Raw genomic sequence first — 14409 nt, 5'->3', positions numbered from 1 at the left:
AATGATTATTACTATTATTATCAAAAACAATTATTCATTCATTCATTCATTTTCTTTTCAGCTTAGTCCTTTTATTTATCTGGGGTCGCCACAGCTGAATGAACCACCAACTTAACCAGCATATGTTTTACGCAACAGATGCGCTTCTAGCTGCAACCCATCACTGGAAATCATCCATACACACTTATTCACACTCATATACTACAGAAAATTTTGCCTACCAAAATTATCAAAAAATTAACTATAATTATTATTATTACTATTATTAATATTATTATTATTATTATCATCATCATCATCATCATCATTATCATCAAAAACAATCAAAAAACAACATACAATTGGGATTCCACATAAACTTTACACTAGACTCAGAAGTCTCAACAGGTGTTCGAAAGAAACTCTGTTTGACATCCTGCCCGCACGCACACACACACACACACACACACACACACACACACACACACACACACACACACACACACACACACACACACACACACACACACACACACACACACATACATACATACACACACACACACACAAACACACACACACACACACACACAAACACACACACACACACACACACACACACGACTCTATGGGGAAAGCATGGGTTGGGGTTGTTTGTCAGGCACAGGCCAGAATCAGTAGGTCGTGACATCACATCCTGCCTATGCTGGTCACCATGGAGACCGTAATCGCAGATGCAGCATGGGAGATCCACTGGAGAAAACCCTCATCAGGGTTTAACAGCGTGACTGTTTGTGTGAGCCTCGCTTTAATGATAAACACAGGGTCCCGAGAGAATTCATCCCATCAAACAGAATTAATCTGGCAGGTTACAAGTCACAAAAGGACACTAGATGTGCACGTCACACTGTTTTTCACCTCTCACCTTACATTTAAAGAAGCCAATCGTGAAAATCAGAGCTTTTCTGTGATTAAGTGATATAATCGGGTCACTAGTGCATCTACCAACACAAAAACATCCACTGATCAGATTTAACCTCTTAAGGTCCGAGCTGTTTTTTACATGCATTTTTTATTTCTCTTTGCTATTTGGGCTTATTGGAACCTAATTAGAATTAAAATCTAAGTTATTGATTCGTACAATCAATAATCTAATCATCTTTTGATACAATGTACTTTTAGAGATGTCCATAAATGTCCATAAATGTGAACTCGTGGTCCGAATTTACATAAAACACGTTTTCCTGACTGTTTTTTAATGCATATATAACATATACTTTGTTTTAACATGTTTTGACTATCAGAGAATTAAAACAACATTTTTTTTCCCCATTTTGGACAGTTAAAAATAGGGTTTGGGACATTTCATATGCTGCAAAACACTGTATAACTGATAACACTGTATGTCTGTAACAAGATATTAAACATTCAAAATATTTTAAATAGCCATTTAAGAGCTAAAATGTGCTGTCCACGTATAGCTGAAGTCAGAATTACTAGCCCCCTTGAATTATTAGCCTCCCTGTTTATTTTTTCCCCAATTTCTGTTTAACGGAGAGAAGATTTTTTCAACACATTTCTAAGCATAATAGTTTTAATAACTCATCTCTAAAAACAGATTTTTATTTTTTGTCTTTGCCATGTTGACAGTTAATTACATTTGACTAGATATTTTTCAAGACACTTCTATAAAGCTTAAAGTGACATTTACTAGGTAATTAGGTTAATTAGGCAGGTTATTTTATTTTACAAGGATGGTTTGTTCTGTAGACCACCAAAAAAAAATTACCTAAAGGGGCTAATAGTTTTGACCTAAAAATAGTGTCTAAAAACTTAAAAACTGCTTTTATTCTTGCCGAAATAAAACAGATAAGACTTTCTCCTGAAGAAAAAAATATTATCAGATATACTGTGAAAATGTCCTTGCTCTCTTAAACATAATTTGGGAAATATTTAAAAAAGAAAAAAAATTCAAAGGGGGGCTAATAATTCTGACCTCAACTGTATGTCACCACTAAGCCCTAGGAGGTTATTAAACTGTTCATGTTCATAAATTCCATAACACCCTCACCAGTCCTTACTCCTTATTTGCATCTAATAGCCCAGTTTGTCACGAAGGCATGAATGAAATGTTCATGAGTTAAAGAGAAACTGCCGAACTGCACTTAAAGTCAGGCATCCTGCTGATTTGATTCAGAAGGGCACTTTTTAGTCAGATGGCTCACCGGTCAGATATACATCCATGCTAAAATATCAAGGTGAAAGTCACCATGCAGTAGCTTGCGTAGAATAGACCCAGCTCCCAAACCAACTTTGAGAATAGGAGATATTTTATTAAATAAGATTACAAAAAAAGTATTGTTCATTTGATTCTGAGCCTTTAATTGTCATTTATAGGGGATTTATAAAGCATAAATAGTCCTCACTTTATTAGGTCACAAAACTGCATGAAGTTGAGTTAATGAAGCATTTATTAACACGCATAGTAACCATTACTATGTGTCTGAATAATAAGATATATTAATCGTTTACTAACTCATTCTGATTGATTCTAAAAGCCAAAAACTACTCTTAAATACAAATGGTTTGTAAATAATGACATACTGAATTTAGTAATGAACAATTATAAAGTATTAAACAACAAAAAATACAACTATTATGCACATTATAAATGTGCTCATAACTGAAGAATACAGTATGTGTAGCTGTATTTATATACTGCTGACTAATGTCTATTAATGCAAAGTTAATACTACTACAGGTAATGAATTAACGATTTATTTATGCTTAATAGATTATTCATAGTATGTAGTTATTACAAAGTGTTACCCAAAACCCTTCACACAATGAGCAAAACAGAAGTGTATGTGGGATAAGCTGAGGATCAATTATCATTGCTTTGGCACAAAATGCATTCAATGACTACATCTCTCAATTTGATGAATTCTTTTCTCACTCAGACAAAACAACTGACAAAAATCTTTGTTTTCAAAACTGTTAAACTCGTGTTCAAAACATTAGCATAATGCGAAACTAAATAAGACAGCAAAATACAACAGTGCTATTTTATTGAAACATATTGCAAATCTAAAAATGCAGTTTAACCAGCTTGATTAGCATTACTATTGTATCTGTATCAGTGGATGCTGTGTATACACATTCTTGTATTTTGGAATTACTTACAGTTTTTCTCAGTGGCTTTGGTGCATTTCTCACAACACTGTTTACATTTGCACAACAGTTAATGCATTTCTCAAAATATTTAGTGCAATAGGCAAAACCGAGGTGATAACCTGCAAGAGCGTGTCACTTGCTCAAAATGGAGAGCTCATTCCTCAAAAGCAAGTATTGATGTCAATAAAAGTGTCAGAGTCATCAAGATGAAAACTCCTGACAGCATTGTTTACAGTTTTTCTCAGTGGCTTTGGTGCATTTCTCTCCACACTATTTACATTTGCACAACAGGTAATGCATTTCTCAAAACAATTAGTCATTTGTGCAAATCCTAGTAGCAGTTTCTCATTCTTTTCAACAAATTGCGAATGCTTTTGGACATGCATCAATTGCTTTCATACAACTCTCTGCTGTTTATAACATTATCATTTGCTTAAGTCATGTCAGCCAAAATGAACTAAACTTGTGAATGCTGAATAGTCATTCCATATAAAACTAATAGTCCTCATTTCATTACTTGAGTCTTTACATACAAAAATGTTGAACTAGTTGTCAAAATCTTTCAAGCTAATTTTATAAAACATATTTAAATCTTTATTTTCCTGAAAATGTCTTTAAAATTGAACAATTTGATGAATGATTTACAGACCTGTGTATGTTGTAGGCTCAGTTCCAATGTGTACTGCAATATTGTTTACAGTTGTGCACTGCTCTACCTAAAGGGAGTTTATGTTTGTTGTAAATAAGGGTGTGTTTATTCTTTTGCACGATGCTGGGAATAAATTAGGATTGTAAAGAGCAAATGCAGTAAAAATGTGAAACATACATATTCAGTGTCTTGTACTCAGATAACTTACTCAATGCAGTGATGTCTAAGTTTACTGTAGTTTTCAAATGGCTGTGCGAATACTCTATAGTGCTGTCTTGAGCATTTTCAGGAAGTGTCACCAAAATCAGACTTTTTTTGCATTGAAAAAATGTAGAAAGTAAACTGTCATAATGAAAACATGACTAAGCCATTTGACTATCTTGTTCATAAACAGTGGTGTCAGGACTTTTCATTTTGATGACACTGACACTTTGATTGACATCAGTACTTGCTTTTGAGGATTGAGCTATCCATTTTGAGCAAGTGACGCGCTTTTGCAGGTTATCAGCTAGGTTTTGCAGTTTGTACTAATTGTTTCGAGAAATGCATTAACTGTTGTGCAGAAATGCACTAGTGTTGTGAGAAACGCACCAAAGCGACTGAGAAAAACTGTAAGAACAAGATAGTCAAATTGCTTTGTCATGTTTTCATTATGACAGTTTACTCTGTTCATTTCTTCCAATGCAAAAAAAGTCTGATTTTGGTGACACTTCCTGAAAATGCTAAAGACAGCACGGTATACTATTTGCACAGCCATTAGAAAACTACAGTAAAGTAAGACATCACTGCATTTAGTGAGGTATCTGAGTACAAGACACTAAATATGCATGTTTCACATTTTTACTGCATTTGCTCTTTGCAATTTTAATTTATTCACAGCATTGTGCAAAAGAATAAATACACCTTTATTTACAACAAACATAAACTTCCTTTAGGTAAAGCTGAGTCTGCAATAAAATACAAGTCAATTTAGAAATCACTACACTGTTAACCCTTATTGTAGATTATGCAATTTGTAACTGTAAAATAGCCAGTGTTTTGCAGTAATAAAAGGAAACAGTATTTTACTGTAAAAGGAGCAGGATTTGTATGAAATTTTGTAGTGCAAAGAATAAATTACAGTAATTTACTTTATGTACCCATTACAGATAGTTACTGTGATAATAAATGGTAAATTACTGCTCAACCATTATTACTCCATGTACTCTGATGCTTTATGTTGCTTTATGTTGCTATATATATATATATATATATATATATATATATATATATATATATATATATATATATATACTGTTCAGTTTTGGTATATGTGAATGGTCAGTATTGAGGAGAAAGTGAGACAATGCATTGATGATAAGCTAAATTTCTCTGCAGCCATCTCTGTGTTTTCTTTGGTTCCTTTAATGTTTTTAACATTGAGTATCAGGAATCAATCAATGTCAATGTCACAGAGCTAATTAAAAGCTAAAGATATCGACGAGATGCATTTAAAGGCAAAAATATTCACACAGAGCAACCAAATTATCACAATCATTTTTATAACTTTGTTTACTTTTCTATAATTAAATTAGCCTAGTTTAGCCTATAGTCAAGCTTTTAAATTGCACTTTAAGCTGAATATTAGTATTTTGCTAAATAAAAATGTGTTATTTAAAAAATATCTTAAACAGCACGTACATACATTTTTGCAGAGACTCAATGAATTTGTTTGGAAAACTTCAAATGAAGTAGGTAAAAGTGGCATTAACAGTATAGTATAAAGGCTTTCCTAAATAAATGTATTAATCAGGTTATTTGTTTTTATTATTATTATTATTACTACAGGTTTGGAACAACATGAGGATCAGATTATTTATTTATTTATTTTTTTGCTTTGGATGAAGTTTTTATATTTTTATTGTTTTTATTTAATGATATGTGCATGATTGTGATAAATGTAGGCAATTCCTTTGAAAATATGCTAGGTACATGGGATGTCGAACTCCTGAAGGGCTGCAGCCCAGCAGAATTTAGTTCCAGCCCTGCTTCAACACACTTCCTTTAGATTTAGTTTGATCAGGTGTGCTTAATTAGTATAACTGCACTGTTACTCTGTAGATTGTGCAGTAAATAACTGTAAAATAGCCAGTGTTTTGCTGTTATAAAAGGAAACATTTATTATTTATTAACACATATTATTTTACTGTAAAAGGAGTAGACTTTGTATGAAATTGTGTAGTGCAAAGAATAAATTCCAGTAATTTACTTTATGTACTCATTACAGAAAGTAACTGACAATAAATAGCAAATTAATGTTCAACCATTACTGTCCCATCTTCTCTTACGGTTTATGTTGCTATTTATAGAGACGTGCATTTTAAAGGCAGAAAATAATGATTTATGCATCACCACACACTCCCAACTGTCTGTCTTATTCTAAACACAAAGGTGTTAGAAAGAGTTTTCAGAAAATGCTGGCCCTTTAAGAGAGCCAGGTGTTTGATTTGTTTACTGCTGAGTATGCCTTATTCTCTTTCTATCAATTCAGATGTAGAGTCTGATGTTTTAGGCTTTAAATAAGAATCTACAATGAGTAAGTAAAATGTGTTCAAATGTTTTTGAGGGTTTCTGAAATAAGGCTGTGTTTTAAGTTATATTGTTGTTATCTTGAACTGTGTACTTGAAAGTTACATTGTTAGCTAGTCAGCCTCTCCTCATATAACTTCTTACATTACTTTTGTTTAAGTATATGTATTTATTGGATATTGCACACTGCCATAATGTACAGATGCTAACAGTTGTATGTATCTTTCTGGCAACTAAGCCAAAATTAAATTCCATCATCTCAGTAAGGTAACATGTGCACATCATCACAGGGAATCACAAAAACATGATACACATAGCCATCCACACACAAAAGCTCCACTGTCCGGTCCCAGGTTGTGAGTTTGTTGCTAAGTATTTTTCACAACAGTGTTTCCATCTATGAATTTATATTAGAAACAATAAAAAAGTTTGTTGTCATGAGATAATTATAACAATAAAAGATTGGATCCTTTGGTATTTCAGTGTTGCCAACTTTTTATTTTTTATAATTATTTTAAACTTTTTATTGAGATTTGACACAGTTTTTAATTATTTAAAACTTTAAAATTTAAAATAATTATGTTGTGTTTTTTGCTGTTTATTTGCTGATCTACCTTCTTACAGATTTCAGTTGCTACCCATATCAAACACACCTAAACCAATTAATTAGGACCTGAACACCACTTGATAATTACAGGCAGGTGTGTTTAATATGGGTAGCAACTGAAATCTGCAGGAAGGTAGATATCCAGGAACAGGATTGAGCACCCCTGCTATATACCATGGGGGTCAAACTACAAGTTCCTGGAGAACTGCAGGGCAGCAGAGTTTAGTACCCACCCTGCTTCAACATTACCTGTAGATTTCTAACAAGCCTTAATTAGTTTGATCAGGTGTGTTTAATTAGAGTTACAGCTTAAAGTCCCTGTCACACTGCACTTTTCTCCCTATAGACTTCCATTCATACACATGTGAGTACTGCAGACCTGGAATGCTAGCTCATGCGACAAATTTCATAATTCGCAGCATTGGAAAGATCAAGCTTGGAGAACGCTGACATGCGAAATCACATCATGTGATTGCTTGAGACCAATCAAAGATCAAAACATGACCTCTCTGGCTTGCTTTTTCAATCTCTAATTATTTTGTTTAATTCCACTACTCGCTTTGTTTAATTCCACCTCGCAGTGCAGTATGACAGAATTTTGCTTGCTCAAATGTTAATGTGACCGCAGCCTTACTGTGCAGACCTGTAATATGCAAGACAATATTTATATCTGCTGATTTCTTAATTTTGTTATTCTTTTTCTGTTATTTATTTGTTTGGTGCCAAAACAATAAAATAAATTTGTCTAAAAAATGTTATGCCTTCTATTTTTTAATAACAGCTAAGAATACTGATTCATTTTAGTAACACTACAATAACTATATATGACAGACTATTAATGTGTATGCATAATGCTGTGATTTATAAAACTACAATACAGTAATTAACTGTACAGTTTCCAGTTAGTTACCACTGCTGCTCTATTACAGTAATTAACTAGCAACACTGTTGCTAGCCACTCACTGTATCGGTTCAGTTACAGTAAATAACTGGCAACACCGTTGCCAGTTACTTACTGTAACCGAACTTTTACAGTGAGTGGCTGGCAACAGTGTTGCCAGTGTTCTACTGTAAAAAAACCCGGTAAGGTCTAACAGTGTACTTAAGTCACGCATGTGCAAGTCACAAGCCAGTCTTAAGTCATAACCTTCAAGTCTCAAGCAAGTCAAGTCATTTTTGTCAGACTCAAGTCAAGTCACGTCAAGTCAAGTCGTAGCTTGGTCTAGCAAGTCACTTTCAAGTCAATCTAATTTTATATATCAGAATCAGATGGCTTTTTGCTTGAGAGAATAAGTGCGCTTACTTCAAAGCCTATAAAATATTATACTATTATTAAAAGAGATCCTAAATGACAAAACTAATCTTAAAGTGCAGAGGTACATTTTTTTGGGGAAAAACTTATTGAATCAAAATAATTTTTTTTTTCCTTTTATTACAAAAACATTATTATGTTAAAAGTAAAGATCATCTTCCTCGAAGACATTTTGTACATTTCAATAACTCCAATAAAAATGTTTTATTTAGTAACATGCATTGCTAAGAATGAACTCTAAAGGCAATTTTGAACCTTTAGATTCCAGATTATATATAAAGCTCATTTCACACATACGCTACAGACAGGTTTTGAGATCCATGGTCTGAAATGGTTTCTTGTTTTGTTTAACTTAATTCCAGCGCCTTCCATTTTTGGATGGTCGAACAGCAAATGAATCGGTCAAATGAATTGTTCAAATGAATCTAATGAATCATTTAAAGTGGTTCTTCTTAATGAACCGAATGATCCAGTCCAGCAAATTCAACTGATTCTTTCGGACCGATCTGAGAACCGATGAACTGTTTATATTGCGCATGTGTAACTTTCGGTTTTGTTTTTAAATGCTTAATATATAACAAAAGGTTGTGTATTTAACAAAAACAAGTTTTTTTTTTTGAGTAATTTAACTCAAGTCCATGTCAAGTCTCAAGTAATGACTGTCAAGTCCAAGTCAAGTCGAGTCTTTTTTGGATATTTGTCAAGCAAGTCTCAAGTCCTAAATTTTGTGACTTGAGTCTGACTCGAGTCAAGTCATGTGATTCGAGTCCCCCTTCTCTGGTGTTTTCCATACTGTCCCAACTTTTTCTGATTTGGGTCATTTTGAAGCCAAGATTTTCAAATGTATACTGTCCTGGCATGTTAGCTTTACAGTAGGTAACTGTTACAGTCTGGTGACTCCACTGCTGATGATTGTGAGAGGAATTAAATGAAGCCAGCAAAATATACCAACATATATCTAAAATATTGTGAAAATAGGCATTTCTATATGAATTTGACAGGATGGTTGTGCTACGAACAGTTTGAAGACCAAGCAAGATCTCCAGCTACTCCTCCGCACCAAAAGGTTATGTCCACCCCTGTGTGAGTGTGTATATTAAGCGCTAAAAAAGTTCTTGATATATCATCCCTTGGACAACAAAAGTCTAAACATTCCCACTTTCAATGTTTGTAATAGATTTTTTTTTAATATGATTTTCCAAAATTGATATGAGCCAAGGCAACCCTGGCTATGACTAGTAACATAGGAAGGAGTTCTTATTATAATATTCCTAGTCTACAAATATGTCAACCCACATTTTGGTCTGTTTGCTGTAGCAGCTATAGAGATTTACAATGTCTACAGCCGAAAAACAGTACAAATGTTGTGTTGCTGGATGAACATAGAGCCTCTTTAAACTCCCAATATCCCAATATTCATATTTGAGGAAAATGCGTTGAAGAATGTTGGTTACATGTTTTATATTTGACCAAATTATATTGTAAGCAGAGCTGATTCACAAGCTAGGGTCAGTTTTACACCATTTCTGAATGCTAGCAATATTGTGGATGAGTGTAATCAACTTTACGTCACAACAGCTACATGAATTTATTTCATGGACTGTCTGAAGGATCCAATAAAATAGTTTAAAAGCATGGTTCACCCTAAAAAAGACAATTCTGTCATTATTTATTTACCTTTCGCTTGTTCAAAACCTATTTGAGATTCTTTTTTCTGTTAAAAACAAAAGAAGATACTTTGAAAAACTCTGGCACCAATTGACTTCCATAGTATTTCTTTTTTTCTACTACGGAAGTCAATTGCTGTCAGCAACCAGCATAAGGGTGTAAAAACCACATGAAAGAAATTAAACGATGAGGTAATTTTCATTTTTGGGTGAACTATCCTATTAAATCACAGGTAGCTACAGGTAATTTTGATCACAGTTAAAAATATATGTGCTATCCTCAAACATTAGTAGCGACTATAATAACTCAGTGACAGTTTCTGGAGCCTTTATTGATCTGTGCAGTTTCGAGGACACTGATATGTGCTTCATCAAAAATACCTATTCATTAAAAGGTAGCTAACATATGTTACTATGAGCTATTACTTTGTAATGCATTTAAAATCCTTCCAACACATGGCAATCTATGAATTGTCCCTTATTTCTGACTACTTTTGTTTTGTTGTTTCTGGGGTGTTAGAATAATGTTTAAAGGCTTCGCCCTCTTCTGAAAAGTAGCAGCTCATTTGCATTTAAAGGCACAGACATAAAAAGGCACAACACAGGCTCATGGTGGATACATTGCGTACCCATTTCTACATTTCTGGAGAGCGTGAATTATGAAGCCTCCGGCGGCTTTTTACACGAGAACAGCACGGGCGTGAACAGGGCATGCTTGCAAGAGGTGTTCGAGACATGAAAACAAAAACTCCACAAATACTTACCTCCCGGGACATATTTCGCAGTCTCCAGAAATGTCCGCTGGGCTACTATTCACGAATGAGCCTGGGTTGTGTATAGGTTAATAATATTTCTGGGGGGTTTTTTTGTTTGTTTGTTTTTGGTTAAAAAAAAAAATTTCCTCAATTTTTTCATGTCATTATATTTTGTTTCTTATTTTATTAGTCTGGCTGAGATTTTTGATTATTTTTTTTGATTGTGCTCCATAGTTGCTTTATTGTCTGCTTTTGTTTTGGTGCATGTTCTAATTATTATCCGGTAATAACACAGAGAAAATTTTGTAAACAGATTTGTATGATGTACACCATTGAGTGTTATGTTTTTACAAAAACGTCTATAAAAAAAATAATAAATAAATATATATTATATACACACATATATATATATATACACATATATATATATATATATATATATATATATATATATATATATATATATATATATATATATATATATACATACATATATACATACATATATATATATATATATATATATATATATATATATATATATATATATATATATATATATATATATATATATATATATATATATATATATATATATATATGGAATAGAATAGGAATTTAAAATCTTTAAAAAAGCGTACAGCGATCTCTGTTGGACTTGCAAAAACAAAAATGCAAGCCGACGTACTTAAGGTTACATTTTTTGCTGTGCCCAGAAATGTAGACCTGGGCACATATCTGCAATCAGCCTTTAGTTGAAATGGCGAGTTGTTGCTCACAGACAAATAGAGGCGAATTCAACAAGGTATCATGAGCGAGCCGATATTTTAAGCTGAAGCTTCACTGAAACTTTCTGCAGATGTATTTCACATTTAATGAAAAGGGTTCTAATGTGTACCCTTTAAGCAAGGCTGTGGATTCCCCACTTCTTCATCTCCTGATTGTGCTCTGTTATATAAGTCCTTGACCTTTTCGGAGTATAATTACCACCATCCGATGTTCTGCCACAACAACTGTCATGTCACTTTGCCATTCGAGCTCTCATTGTTCAGAGCCTAAATGGCTTAAACCCTGTCAGAGGAATCAACGTCCTGAAACTGTGTCCCGCAATAAATGAAGTCAGGCTTTTTTGGAGAACACAGAGCAGTGTGACTCATTTCATGTAAAAAAAAAAAAAAGTTATTTCTTATGTAATCTAATTGTACTCAGGCGACTGGGAGAAACCAATAGAGACTGAGTAAAAGAGACAATCACTTTGTTGAGATTTTGTGTTACTATGACACAACAGAAGACAGGGAATTTGCATGTGAGGAAAGCCAATTCAATTGTGTTTATCTGTGTTAAGATCGGTGGTGCCTTGAGACATCTCTGAAGTCTTTGCTGGAACCTTCGCACATGCAGAAACACAAACACTGAGAGTAATTTAACCCTCATGTTTTGTCAGGGTCAAAACTTTCTATAAACATTGATGTATCGGGTTGATGCTGACCATAGATGTGTTGACATGTTTCAAACGCCCTTTCTTTAAATTGTTTAAATAAGTCTTGGAGAACTCCAAAACATTAGCATGATTAAATTCAATAGATTCCACATGCTAACATTCTCTGACTGGTCTGCTATGGTGTTTTTTTATTGAATTTTTTACACTAAACGTGTTTCTGCTCAAATTTTGTAATATTAGGTTAGATTTAGGTCATGACGTCAGGTGACTAAAATTCAATGTAGCCAGCGTCTAAGGACAAAGTTATTTTGATATCCAATGACGACATCAAATGACGTTGATATTTGGTTGATTTTAGGCTGTGTTGGACAGTGAACAAAATCTAACGTCTGATAGATGTTATAGTGATAACGTCCACACAGCATCAAGGTGTAACATGATTAGATGTTGATATTTGGTTGATTTTAGGTTGATTTTAGGTTGAACGTTGGACATTGACGTCGACCTAACATTGGGTTCTGACGTCAACCCGATTTTCATTTCGAAACAAAATCCAACATCCCCATGACGTTGGGGTACGTTGGAGTACAACGTCAATATGACGTCATGTTGACGTCCTGTGCCTGCAGGGTAGGTTCAAAAATGAAACTGCCCTCGGATTACTAAAATTTATTTAAATGTTATTTTTCTTATGTCAACGTCAATGATTTACATGAACTTTAAGTGAATATTTTTATTATAATTGTGGAATGTTGTAAATCATTTGCAACTTGTTTTATTGATGGCGTCACCAGCAACTACTTGACATCAACTCGACTAATAACATAAATGCTGACTTTAAAAAATCTAAAGTCGTTCAACCCCAGTGGGTAACGCTGTCGCCCCACAACAAGAAGATCCCGGCTGGATCAGTTGGCATTTCTGTGGCGAGTTTGCATGTTCTCCCTGTGTTCACGTGGGTTTCTTCCAGGTGCTCCGGTTTCCCCCACAGTCCAAAGACATGTGCTATATGTGAATTGGGTAAGCTAAATTGTCCATAGTGTATGTATGTGACTCATGTTTATGGATGTGTATGGATGTTACCCAGTGATGGGTTGCAGCTGGAAGGGCATCAGCTGCATAAAACATATACTGGATACGATGGTGGTTCAATCCACTGTGGCGACCCCTGATGAATAAAGGGACTAAGCCAAAGGCAAATAAATGAATCAATAAATAATAATAGTAATAATAAAATAACACTATAAATTATTAACATATTTCTAGTTTACTAATGTTTATTTATAAATATTCCAAATTATTATAATTATTATTATTATTATAGTTGTTGTTATTATTATTATTATTATTATTATTATTATTATTATTATTATTATTATTATTATTATTATTATTATTAACTGTTAGTTAACTTTTTACATGTTTTAAAATAACAACAAAACAATAATCAAAAATGAGAAATTATTAATGTTATGTTTTCATATAAAAAAATTCACAATTATTATTATTGTTTTTATTATTATTATTATTATTATTAATATTATAAGTAGTAGTAGTAGTAGTAGTAGTATTAGTAGTAGTGTAAATCAAACCAACAGTAACAGTATTTCTACTAGAACTTGATATGAAAATAATTTATAATATTTTAAGAATTTAAAATTCAACCATTACAATTAGTAACCATTAGTAAAGTTTATTAAGAAACTGATAATAATGATGATGATGATGATGATGATGTTGACATCGATAAATAATTTCTGTTGTACTAAATATTTTTAACAACAACAATAATACAACTAGTAAAACAATAAACCCATACTAAAAACAAAATGAATAATAATTTTATTAGTGTTATTTATTATATTATTATAGCATTATTACTGTAAGTATTATGATAATCACAGAGCATTAAGGAATTTGGGACCCCAAATCATAACCAACGCAAAGTTAAAGAGATAGTAGACACAAAACTGAAAACTCTGTCATTATTTATTCACCTTCTATTCACATCTTTCATCTGTTAAACACCAAAGAAGATATTTTAAAGAAAGCTGGAAACCTGTAACCATTGACTTCCATAGTATTTGATTTACCTACTATGGATGCCAGGTTTTTAGCTGACTTTGAATGATCTTCTTTAGTGTTTGACAACAACAAACAGGTTTGAAAGACGTGAATGTTTAGTAAATTGAGTAAATAAAATTGTTGGGTGAACTATGCTTTTAATACTCATGTCCTTAAAGTCTGACAGCAGTTT

General features: G+C 33.0%; 1 protein-coding gene across 13 annotated transcripts in view; it reads right to left on the bottom strand.

Moving 5' to 3' along the window:
- Positions 1-14409, bottom strand: part of pde1ca (phosphodiesterase 1C, calmodulin-dependent a) — a 203505-nt gene that overhangs the window by 165816 nt on the left and 23280 nt on the right. The window lies entirely within an intron of this gene.

The sequence above is a fragment of the Danio rerio genome, chromosome 24, assembly GCF_049306965.1.
Source record: "Danio rerio strain Tuebingen ecotype United States chromosome 24, GRCz12tu, whole genome shotgun sequence".
NCBI lineage: Eukaryota > Metazoa > Chordata > Actinopteri > Cypriniformes > Danionidae > Danio > Danio rerio.
This window is presented reverse-complemented; position numbering and strand designations above follow the sequence as displayed.